At 41.9% G+C, this 12,718-nt stretch overlaps 1 protein-coding gene across 23 annotated transcripts in view; it reads right to left on the bottom strand.

Annotated features, from left to right (window-relative positions):
- Positions 1-12,603, bottom strand: part of LRRFIP2 (LRR binding FLII interacting protein 2) — a 107,090-nt gene extending 94,487 nt beyond the window's left edge. For 4 of the 23 annotated variants that reach the window (XM_060638220.3, XM_060638219.3, XM_060638216.3 and 1 more), the window contains exon 1: positions 12,344-12,602. The gene's annotated coding sequence lies outside the window, so the exon portion shown is untranslated. Of the gene's footprint in view, positions 1-5,047; positions 5,173-7,129; positions 7,226-11,506; positions 11,870-12,343 lie in introns of those variants that run through there. The other 19 variants (XM_060638218.3, XM_060638224.3, XM_060638221.3 and 16 more) reach the window with 15 other exon arrangements.
- Between the last annotated feature and the right edge of the window lie 115 nt (positions 12,604-12,718).

Genomic DNA, 12,718 nt, shown 5'->3' with positions numbered 1-12,718 from the left:
ACAAAGAAGCAAGCATTAATTCCTCTCAAGTCCTGGGGAAAAGCACTAATTTTTCAGCCTACAACTTTTATTATCGAAGCAAAATCCTTTGAAATTTTCAGCTTTTCCTGAAGACCTTTATTCTATGAACGCTTCTACCCATGTAGCTCACTGAGTGGAAAGTACAATAGTAGTGCCTTGAGATGCTCTTGGAGTAGAAAGGGAGAGGCCAACATCTCTCTTGAGCCATGTCGGTCAGGTTTGTACAGCTTAAACCTGTCTTACAAAGGGCAAAGGAATGCCCTGAGACGGGAGGCAACACACCAATCAGGCCCATAAAAGGGAGGAGTCAACCAGACATCGTGCAACGTAAGTTCAATGTTCACAAGGGAAGGATTGGAGGAGAGAGCCGAGCTGGCAGGACAGCTGCGAGTAGCCAATCCACGTGCCATTCCAGTCGAAAGCCACACGCCACGAGCTCCACCTTCCATTCACGACTTCTGCTCCAAAAGACCTCACGCCGACACTGGGGTGGCTCCTTTGTATACAAATAAAGAGAAACTGACCCTTCCTCCTCCCACAGAAACTTCCCCGGAAGTTACGGACACGAGACGCCAGATTCAAAGGGTCCACAGAATGCTCAACACAAGTCCTGAGTCACTACCAAGGTGTTTCGGAGCGAATTACCACAGTGAATTTCAAACACCGAAGACAAGGATGATGTGACAAGCTTCCGTGGGTGGGAAAATAAGGTTACACAGAAAGCATTAACCATCAGAATGGCTTTAAACCCTAAAAAGTGATTCTGGAAACAAGAAGACAATAGACTGATGCCTTCAAACTTCTGAAGGAAAGCTGCCGACAACCTGCAAGTAGCCTATGCCAGTCAAACCATTCTATTCTCGTACGTGACGATTAAAGGCCTTTTCAGACACGCAAGGTCTCAAAAACTTACCTCTTTGATATCCTTTGTCAATAAGCTACTAGAAGATATGCTTCATAAAAGAAAAGAGAAACTCAAAGGAGCCGTCTATTCCACAGTCACGCAGGGACTCACGCACCTTCCGCTGCTTCCCAAGTCACAACTGACACAGACGTGAGTGGGACACACACTTGAACTGTATTAAAGAAGGCTAGGCTATCCTGGCGAACAGACAGAACAACGCGGTAGAGCTAATCCACTTTTCAAAATTAAACCACACGTTGATTAGAAATCCACGTATGGAGGGGAGAATGGGACTGCAGAGTTGGGCGGGGAATGGTCCCAAGAAGAGTGATTAATTAACATGTAAAACGGTATTGTGATTGCCTGCAGCGGAAGGCGTGCATTACAGAACACATACGGGAACTCCTAGGGTAATTATGATGCCATTTCTTGACCTAGGCAGCGAGACACAGATGCTCATTGTATTGTTCTTCCTCAAACTGTATTTTTGTTTGATATTTTTCTGTATTTCAAAAACTATCTTATTCAAAAGAAATTAGAGAGACAGGATGAGGCATTTGAAAAATCTCCTGGAGGGCTGTTTGGGTGGCTCAGTCAGCTAAGCACCCCATTCTTGATTTTGGTTCAGTCATGAATCTCATAGTTCATGAGACTGAGCCCCACATCGGGCTCTGAGCCGACAGCAATGAGCCTGCTTGGGATTTTCTCTCCCTCTCTCTGTCTTTCTCTCTTTCTTTCTCTCTCTACCCCTCCCCAGCTCAGGCAAGTACCCGTGCTCTCTGTCTCTCTCTCTCAAAATAAATACACAAACAAACAAACAAACATTAAAAAAAATCTGTTGGAGCACTTGGGAAAAGTAAGGTGAACAGAAAACTAAGCCAAAAAAAAAAAAAAAAAAAAGGAAAACCCCTGGAAACACTCCTGGAAAAAACTGAAAGTTAAACACGAAAGAAAACAATCATGGTAGAAAACCTGGCTGAACAGTAAACAATATTTATTTAGTTATGGTGAAAACACCAACTATTGATTTAAAATTGCAAAACTGGGATGTTGCAGAGAGGAGAAGTGGGAGGAAAATAATAAAATACAAAAGAACAATAAAACCACCAGTAATACCTCAACTGCACGCACGTTTTTCAAAGTATGTGTTACTTTGTAAGATGCTTCTTTTAACTGCATATGTATGTTTTTTCAACAAAAATGGTTTATAAAGTATGTGCTATTTTGTAATCAGCTATGGCAGACAGACTCTAAGGTGGCTCCCCACCATTATGCCCCCTCCTCTGTTCCCATCTTTGTGTAAACACCTCCCAAAGAATGTGGCCAGGACTTGTGACTTGCTTCTAACCAACAGAATAGGACAAAGGTTATGAGATGTCATTCCCATGATTATGTTACCTTATATAAGACTAGCCAGCCAGCAGACTTGCTCTAGACTCTCCCTGATGATTCGACGATGTGGTTCTATCAGGAAATACCACAGGCCAAGAAATTCAGGTTGCCTCTAAGAGCTGAGAGCAGCCTTCGGGAGCTCGAAGACAGCCTCCAGATAACCTTTAGCTACCTTAAAGTGAGCGCTAGTGAGCAAGAAGCTTCAGTCCAAAAACCACAAAGAAATTAATTCCGCCAAACCTTCCTCGGTGAGCCTGGAAGTGGATTTTATCGCGTAAGTCTCCAGGAGAGAACTCAGCCCAGCCAACACTTTAATGGCAATCTCATAGGACCCGATGCAGAGGACTCTGCTCAGCCATGCTCAGATTCCTGCCCCATAGAGACTGTAGGATAATAAATGTGTGTTGTTTTAAGCTGCTAAATTTGTTACACTTGTTACACAACACAGAAGACAAGTGCAACAGCTTTTAAAACTCTGGATGAATAAACCCAGCAAAGGGGACAGGGAATAAAAAAATCAACACAAAAAAGCCAGTTGCATTTCTATGCACTAGCTATGAACAATCCAAAAAGGAAATTAAGAAAACAATTACATTTACAATAGTATCAAAAAGAATAAAATACTTAGGGAAAAAACTTAACCAAGGAGCAAAAGACCTGTACACTAAAAATTACAAAACATTGCTGAAAGAAAAAAAGAGACATAAATAAATGGAGAGCCACCCTGTGTTCAAAGACTGGAAGACTTACCACTGTTAAAATGTTAACACTACCCAAAGTGATCTACAGATTCGATGTACCCTCTATCAAATCCCAATGACATTTTCTGCAGAAATAGAAAAACCCATCCAAAAACTAAAATGCACATGGAATCTTAAGGGACCCTGAAGAGCCAAAACAATCTTGAAAAGGAAGAACAAAGTAGAGGTATCACACTTCCTGATTTCAAAACTTAACTAGAAAGCTACAGTAACCAAAACAGTGTGTTACTGGCATATACCACAAACAAAAAATAACTCACAGTAGATCAAAGAAATAAGGGTAAGCTAACACTATAAAACTCTTAGGAAAAAACATACATGAAAACTTAATGACGCTGGATTTGGCAATGATTTCTTGGATATGATGCCAAAAGCCCAGGCAACAACAACAACAACAACAACAAAAAAAGTAGATAAACTGGACTTTATCAAAATAAAACCTCTGTGCATCAACAGACACTATCAGGAGAAAAAAGTGACCCACAGAATGGGAGAAAATATTTGCAAATCGTACATCTAATAAGGGATTAATATCCAGAATACCTACAGAACTCCTAAAATTCAACAACAACAACAACAACAACGAAAAGAACCCAAATCAAATCCAGGCAAAGGACCTGAATAGATATTTCTCCAAAGAAGATCTATAAATGGCCAAGCAGCACAAGAAAAGATGCTACACATCACTAGTTATTTGGGCAACGCAAACCAAAACCACACTGAGATACCGTCTCACACCCATTAGAATGGCCATTATTTAAAAAAATAATAAGTGTGTCAAAGATGCAGGAAACCAGAACCCCTGTACACTGCTCTTTGGACTATGAAATGATCGTCTGCCATGGAAATTTTTGGCCATTCCTCAAAAAATTAAACATAGCATTGCTATGCAATCCACTTACGGGTATACACCCAAAAGAAATGAAAGCAGGGACTCAAATAGATATTTACATACTTGTTTTCATAGACAGCAGCACGATGCACCATAGCCAAAAGGTAAAAGCAAATCAAGTACCCATCAACAGATAAAGGGATAAACAGGATATGGAATATTACTCAGCCTTAAAAAGGAGTTAAATTCTCATGCATGCTAATGAACTTTGAGAACACTGCACCAAGTGGAATAAGCCAGACACAAAACAGAAATACATCATTCTGCTTATATGAAGTACTTAGAGTAATCAAATTCATAGTGACAGAAAGTTGAACAGTGGATGTCAGGTGCAATGGGGAAGGAGGAGTTATTTTTTTAATGGGCACAGAGTTTTAGTTTGGGATGATGAGAAAGTTCTGGAGATGGATGGTGGTGAAGGTTGCACAACAACGTGAACGTACTTAACCCCACTGAATTATACACTTAAAGTAATTAAAATGGTAAATTTTATATTATGTACACATTTTTTAATTTTCTTAATGTTTATTTTTGAGAAAGAGAGAGACAGAGCGTGAGCGGGCGGGAGGGGCAAAGAAAGAGGGAGACACCGAATCCGAAGCAGGCTCCAGGTTCTGAGCTGTCAGCACAGAGCCCAACACAGGGCTCAAACTCACCAGCCGTGAGATCATGACCTGAGCTGAAATCTGATGCTTAACCAACTGAGCCAACCAGGTGCTCCTATATTATGTATATTTTAACGTACTTTTTAAAAAAATCAGATAGACAGCAAAGGGTGAGTTGGGTAAGACAGGAGGACAGTGACTCTCTACTTAGACGTGGCAATATCCACGAGTGGGGAAAAGACATCCAATGTAAAACCGAATTGTTTTTCTATCTTTAGTCCTATAATCCTTGGGTCGCTTAAACAAAATCATTTTTTTAAGCTTTTTTTAATAGCAACAACATGTATACTTACTAATTGTATTATTTATTGTTACAAAGTAGTTAAACCATTTAACAGGGAAATAGGGGAGCCCATGTGGCTCAGTAGGTTTTGCGCCTAACTCTTGATTTCCATCCAGGTGATGATCTCACCGTTCATAGGATGGAGCCCCACGCTGGGCTCTGAGCTGACAGCAAGAAGCCTTCTTGGGATACTCTCTCCCTCTCTGTTCCTCCCCTGTTAGCATATGCTCGTGTGCTCTCTCAAAATAAACAAACTTAAAAGAAAAATCAGAGAAGTAAATATTTTAACATCCTAATCCTCTGCATACAGTATACTGTATTTTACTTAGACAACAGAGACCCAAAAGAGTGCTCCTGGCTGTTAAAATGTTTCTACTTAGGAAAGTAGGGTCTATAGAAGAAAAACAAAGTGATTGGAACAAGGAACTTTAAAATTAGTTTCCTAAACAGTAAAGCTTTGTTATGTCAAAATTAGTTAAGGGGCACCAGGGTGGCTCAGTCGGTTAAGCATCAGACTTCAGCTGAGGTCATGATCTCACGGTTCGTGGGTTTGAGCCCCGTGTTGGATTCTGTGCTAACAGCTCAGGGCCTACAGCCTGCTTCAGATTTTGTGTCTCCCTCTTTCTCTATCCCTCCCCCACTTTCTCTCTCTCTCTCTCTCAAAAAATAAATATTAAAAAAAATGTTTTTATTTTTTTTTTTATTTTTTTTTTTTAGAATTTTTTTTTAACATTTATTTATTTTTGAGACAGAGAGAGACAGAGCATGAACGGGGGAGGGGCAGAGAGAGAGGGAGACACAGAATCGGAAGCAGGCTCCAGGCTCTGAGCCATCAGCCCAGAGCCCGACGTGGGGCTCGAACTCACGGACCGCGAGATCATGACCTGAGCTGAAGTCGGACGCTTAACCGACTGCGCCACCCAGGGGCCCCTAAAAAAAATGTTTTTAAACACTAGTTAAGAGTTTGGTGTTCATAATGAAAAAAAAAAAAAAAAAAAAAAAACCCAAAAACTAAGATATACAAGGTTCAAAGTGAAAACAATGAAAGAGATGAACTACAATTCTTTAAGAAGGGTTTTACTATCTCACTCCTGAGAAAATAAAAACACCCTGGGGTGCCTGGGTTGCTCAGCTGGTTGACTGTCTGACTCTGGCTTTCAGCTTAGGTCATGACCCCAAAGTCATGGGATCCAGCCCTGTGTTGGGCTGCACACTGAGCATAGAGCCTGCTTGGGATTCTCTCTCTCCCTCTGCCCCAATCCCCTGTTCAAGATCTCTCTCTAAAATAAAAAAATTAAAATATATATACAAAATTTTTAAAAACCCTGTTACACACTTTGTACTCAAACGCTTTTCCCAACCTCTTGTCTTTTCCACTCTCTCTGCTCTGCACTATCCTCCCCTCCCCTCCCCACCTCCCCACCGCCTTTTTTTCTGGTAGGGGAAGGCTGAAACAGGGAAGGGATAATAGGAATAAGCCAGAAATAGGAATAGGAAAAAAAGGAAAAATACTCCAGTTTATTTTTTTTCCCTCACATTGAATACAGTACTAAACACACCGTCATTATCAAATGCAAATAATTCACATTTCTGAGGGCAAGGAAAAACTAAATCTCTTGGAGTTACGACCTAACGTAGAGCGGAAGAAAGGAAACCATCTGCAGGCTTTCCGTCTGCGAATTAAATGTGCGTTGTACACCAAATTCTTCAACCAACCTTGACTGGGCTGTAAGACAAGGCTGCAGTTTAATATGGTGAAATGAACCTTGGTGGAGCACTAACCCTTTAAACAGCTTTCTAGCCGAAGAAGTGAAATCAGTCAAAGAACTTGAAACTCAAGGGCCTCATTCACTAAGCATAGAAAACAGCAAGGTTTTCATGAGAAAGCACACGATACCCAGAGGCAGCTGTGCTGGGGATACAGCATCTGGCAACAGCCACAAGTTATTTTTAAAGAGAGAACTTCACGATAATGTACATGAGACTGTAGCCGTTCTATGGGAAGCAGACAATGAGAATTGGGCAAGAAGCTAATTTCCCTGCGTGAACTCAAAATAAGCTTATGAAACAGCTCGTCATTCCCAGTGTCCTTTTGATCCAAAGACACGTGTGCAGGTCTCTGAACTGCACTAGTTCAACAAGGGTCACGGCCACCCTATGCCAGTATCAGTAATGGTTTTCCCCTGTCGTAAAACATCTGATCACTCTTACAACCTGAACATGACATCAATACTGGTACAATCCTGTGCTCCTCCTCGTGCACGTTTTTCTAAAACACCTCCCTTGTTAGTTCTCCTTAACCGTGCTCTGAAAAGGGGAGGGCAAAAAGAAAAAAAGAAAACGATCCTAGAATATGCACGCGAAGCAGATTTTCACCCCAAAACTTAGACTTAATCTTCTGAAAGCAAACGTCCTTCGTAAGCTCACTCTTCTGTGGTTGCCACTTTTCCTAAACCGCAGGCCTTCCTGACTTGCAGCAGGGGCCAGGACAGATTACAGTTCTGTGGTAGCTTCTGTCAGATGAGCTTTGACAAGGCCTCAAAATAGATCCTGGGCACCAGCCAGAGAAACTGCCACTCACAAGTTCCAACTTGATCATCATACATTAGCCCCTCTGTACTTTTTTTTTTTTTTCCTCCAGTCTCTATCATTTTAAAAGGACAGAGGTTCTCAACCTCCTTCCTCTTGTTCATGAGTGAACGGTGCAGTATAGAAATTAAAATCGTAAACCCTTGAGTTGCTCACAAACACTCTGCAGAGTAAAAACTGAATTTGTACCTACCCCCTGCCTTGGGAAATTAACCCATCAACAGCACTATGGTTTGCAAAAGGATTTTTGAATCTCAAACTCTACCAAGGTTTATTTTATTATGAATAGACTAGGATGTGGACGGTGAAGGAAGACAGAAGGTGGGCTATTTATTTCCCATGACTAATATAGTAGCAGATTTCGTTAGAGCAAGAAGTTAAACTATATACAATATTTTTAATTGACACCAGTCATAAAATCCTAGAACAACCCACTACAAAAGGTATTCATTTAACTCTTGCCAAATATAACATCAGTTTTCAAGCTACAGTATTTTTAGCCTTGCCACTACAAGTAAAATTAACCACCTGTCACTCTAAAATGTTTAAGACCGCCTTATACAATACATTTTAGTATTTTTTTAAAATAGAGAAGATAAAGAATCCAAAGTAATTAAGAGTTCCTTTCTCCTTCCACAAGGTTGAGAAAGTTAACTTCTATTATAAAATAAAGTCCAATATAAGATGGAAATAAATTTATACATTTTCACAACTTAAGCCCCAACTTTGCAATCACCCTTTCAGAAATATATTCAATATACATACTTATGGACTAGTGCAAAGACTTAAATACCAGTTGTTCACTATAGCAGCATTTGTAGAAAGCTAAAACAACCTAAATGTCTGTTAACAAGGAATGGTAAAATAAATCATGGAAAATGAATAAATTAGGGTTCATCTACACTACCCAGGGCATTCAGTCTTTTTTAAAAATCAGGTGGGGGCTCCTGGTTGGCTCAGTCAGTTGAGCATCAACTTTGGCTCAAGTTATGAACTCATGGTTTGTGAATTCAAGCCTTGTGATGAGCTCTGTGCTGACAGCTCAGAGCCTGGAGCCTGCTTAGGATTCTGGGTCTGCCTCTCTCTTTCTGCCCCTCCCCCACTCACATTCTGTGCGTGTGCGTCTCAAAAATAAACATTAAAAATAAATAAATACATAATCAGGTGGACATATGTGCAAATACAGAAAAGTCTCTAAGATATACCAAGGGTAACAACGAAAGGTAACTCTCCTAAACAAAGCCAGTTACATATGTAATAAAAAATTTGGAGGAGGACATACAGGAAACCACTCACAGTGGTTGCTTGGATTAGGGGGTGGGAGAGTAGAAAAGGGAAAAGGCTAGACGTCTGTTGTGGAAAGAAGGCTTCTTTTGCACCATATAACATTTAAACTGTCGTATCAATTTTTTAAACTCCCACAAACATCTACTGCACCCATGAAGTGGGCATTCTCCTTCCGGGTACGCATGCCATGTCTTCCCCCTTCTCAACCACTTGTATCTACTGCTCTCCTGACCCAAACAAAAGCATACAAAAGCAAAGCTCAGAGTTTCCCCAAGAAACAGAATCCTCTCTCCAGCCCCCACCAGATAAAAAAATAATAGAACAAATGAAAAAGTAACACTTATGCCAAACCCAGTTTTTAGCCAATGTTTGATTCCTTTTAAATCTAGCCTAATTTGGGGCACCTGGGTGGCGCAGTCGGTTAAAGCATCCGACTTCAGCCAGGTCACGATCTCACGGTCCGTGAGTTCGAGCCCCGCGTCGGGCTCTGGGCTGATGGCTCGGAGCCTGGAGCCTGTTTCCGATTCTGTGTCTCCCTCTCTCTCTGTCCCTCCCCCGTTCATGCTCTGTCTCTCTCTGTCCCAAAAATAAAATAAACGTTAAATCTAGCCTAATTTACTGTAGGGCAGAAAGTTTTAAAAGTCAAAGTGCAATGTGCAACACAAAAAAATCGTTTCCAAAGGTGTCTATCTTAAAAGGAAAAATGGAGAAAAAGGGCAAATTTTGCTCAGTACCTTCCTTCTGAAATTTTAAAAGTTAAGTTTTGAATGACGGTCATAAAGTCTATTGTTTGCAAACTGGATTAATAATTAATTATTAATTAACGTTTTCCTGGTTAAAGGTCCATCTCTCCATTCAGAGTCTCCAGAAAGCAATCAACTACCCACAAGGAAAAGGCTATGAAACGGCCTCTATTTTGTAGGTGCAACGGGTAGCGCTCCTCTGGTGAAGACGGAAACTGTATTTTCTCTTAAATGATCCTCATCAACATTCCCAGCATGCTGCAGGGAGAATTTCTTTTTCTATACATCATCAATTCTGTCCCTTTTCACACTAGGAGCAGGATAAACAATTCACAAAGAGCCTTGCAAGAAACGGCTCTCATTTCTAGTAAAGATCTGTTTTTGGTTTTGTTTTGAGAGAGAAAGAATCTATTTGCCAAATATACCCTCATATCACTTTTTTCCTTCATTATGGAGATGCTTACATCATAACAAAAGAAGGCTTCTGTTTTTTAATTATTATTATTTTTATTATTATTTAAATCCAAGTTAGTTAACATATGGTGTAATAATGATTTCAGGAATAGAATTTAGCGATTCATCACTTATGTGTAACACCCAATGCTCATCCCAACAGGTGCCCTCCTTAATGCCCCTTGCCCATTCAGCCCATCACCCCCACCCAAACCCCATCCAGCAACCCTCAGCTTGTTCTCTGTATTTAAGAGTCTCTTATGGTTTGTCTCCTTCTCTGTTTTTATCTTATTTTTGAGAAAGAAGGCTTCTCTTGTATATCTACCTATCAAGACTGTTAGTTACGGTGGTTTCCACAAGGGATTTTCCAAAAGGGAATCTGTTCACTGGGAACTGAAACTCCTAATTAAGTTACTATTAGCTGGACAAAAATCAAAAGCAACATTAGGGAACACTCTGTATATAAGAATGGATAAGAAAATGAGATGCCAGAATTTAGTCAAAGAATTAAAGGAATCTGGTAACCAAGACCAACTTACCATTACTTTATAAGTAACAACTAAGGCTCTCTATAAATAAAAATCAAGGTAAAATAAGCTGAATTCCAAAAAGAAAAAGAAAACAAGGTTAAGAGTATCAAGTATTCTGTGATTCAAAGTTATTTAGCTTAACATTTTTAAAGCCAAAAATGATCAAATTACACTTGAGCAATAAAAAGTTATTTCTAGTTTACAATGAATTCATTCCAATAATAAATCACAAGCTCAATACACTTTCTTCTGTAACAGAACTTACGTAAGAACTGGGTATAGTCTCATTCCACATTTTTGAGGATTTGCAAAATAGGTGAGGCCTTTCACTCAAAAGACTACTTTGTAACTATGGATTCTTTCAGTAAACTTTTTTATATCTTTTCACTGACATTTATTTTGTTTCTAGACATCTTTAATTATCTTCTCACATCTGGCCAAAAAAAAAAAAAAAAGGAGTGGGGGTAAAATTACCACAATATACTCAGGAACTAACAAACTATTCTGAAGCCAAACGTTCTGCAAAAGTTCAATTAGGATTTCCTTATCACACTTCATAACAATAAATACCTACCAACAAACCTAACAAAGCATAATACAACACTTCATATAAAATGACTGAAAGCTTCTAATTAAACAGGCAGTAACAAACTTCTAGCTTTCCTCTCTATTCCAATCCTAAGATCCATATCAATGATTCACAGCGTGACCTAACTTTCTAAATGAATCACTTTCTGAAATTCTTACTCCAACGTGAATTTAACACCGGGTCATCATCTCTACGTTTGTTAAACAGAGGATAAACAGAAGTTAAGCAGGGTTCATTCGTCAAGACGCCCAAACCACAGCAAACCTCAAGTCTTTGCCAACTAACTTTTATCTGCAATCGCACCCTTATATACAGATTCAACCCCAAATAAAATAAAAATGTTATCTTGGGGAAAAAAAAATGTTATTTTAAACATTATGAACTCGCCCACCCGTACCCCGTTCACCGTCCCTTTGGTTCCATTTACCGCATCCACGTTCTCTTCCCATTGTGAGAACATAAAGCAATGGCTACTATCCTTACATGTTCTCTTTTAGCCAATTAAACTACTCTGCAGTTTTTCTGTTTATGGCAGAAATGCTGAGTCATTAAATGGAAACTCAAAGAAAATGAGCTACAAACAGTTAAAGTTTAGGATACAGTATTTCCCTAGCCGTTTCTCGGCAGCCTGATATTTGTATCTCCCACGGTGGAAAAGTAGAGCAAACACTTGAACTTTTTTCTCCCCTAAGAAAGGCAAAGAGGTGCGCTTCCATAGGTCCGCCAGCTTCCCGCTGGATATCCACAGGCAAGAGAAGCAGGCCTGACCGGAGCTGTATAACTTAACGATCTGGGTGTGAATAACGCCACATAGTAGTCAAGCATTAACCCTGACACTCCTAGCAAGCGCCTGTTATACCCGCGCTTCAGTTCGGGTCAAGGAGGAAGAAAAAAAAAAATCCCATAAAAATGCTATACGCCCTCCACCGGCCTGACACCGTTCGCTGGGGTGTCGCGCTGGGGAGGAGATGAAGGAGCCTCGAACACCGGAGGCAGAGGGACAGCGGCCCGGTGTAATTTCTTCCACAATGGGAGAGACCCTTGCCCCCGGCGCAGACGGAGGGTGCGCGTTAGAAATCAGGCGTGCCGCCGGCGAACGCGGTAGGCGAGGGGCGACCCCGACCCGGAGCCGGCAGGGAAGCCCGGCCCCCAGCAGGGGTCAGCGGCGGCGCGGGTCGCACGGGCTGCAGGCCGAACAGCGGCCTCCGGGGCCGGCGGGAGAAGCGGTCCTTACCTGTCCCTGGGCGCGGACTGTGACTGCGGCGCCGCCCGGGAAGGGCTGGGGCGCGCGGGTCGGCCGCCGGCACCCGGACGGGCGAGGAGCGGAGGGCGAGGGGCGCGGACGGCGGACTGGCTCCCGGGCTCCCGCAGGCTTGCCCGGCCGGACGCAGCGGCTCCCGGCGCCCGCAGCGGGTCGCTCAGTCACGCCGGCGGCCCCGCGGCGCGGTGGCTGACACGGAGACAGCGGGAACCGGCCCCCGAGAGGAGCCGCAGCCCCAGCGGCAGCCGAAGGAGGCGAAGGAGGGGCGGGACCACAGGGTCGGTGACCCGCTCACCCGGAAGCAGTTGCGGCGGCGGCGGCGGCGCGCGCTGCGGGACAGGCGGGTTC

The sequence above is a fragment of the Panthera onca genome, chromosome C2, assembly GCF_046562875.1.
Source record: "Panthera onca isolate mPanOnc1 chromosome C2, mPanOnc1 haplotype 2, whole genome shotgun sequence".
Taxonomy (NCBI): Eukaryota; Metazoa; Chordata; class Mammalia; order Carnivora; family Felidae; genus Panthera; species Panthera onca.
This window is presented reverse-complemented; position numbering and strand designations above follow the sequence as displayed.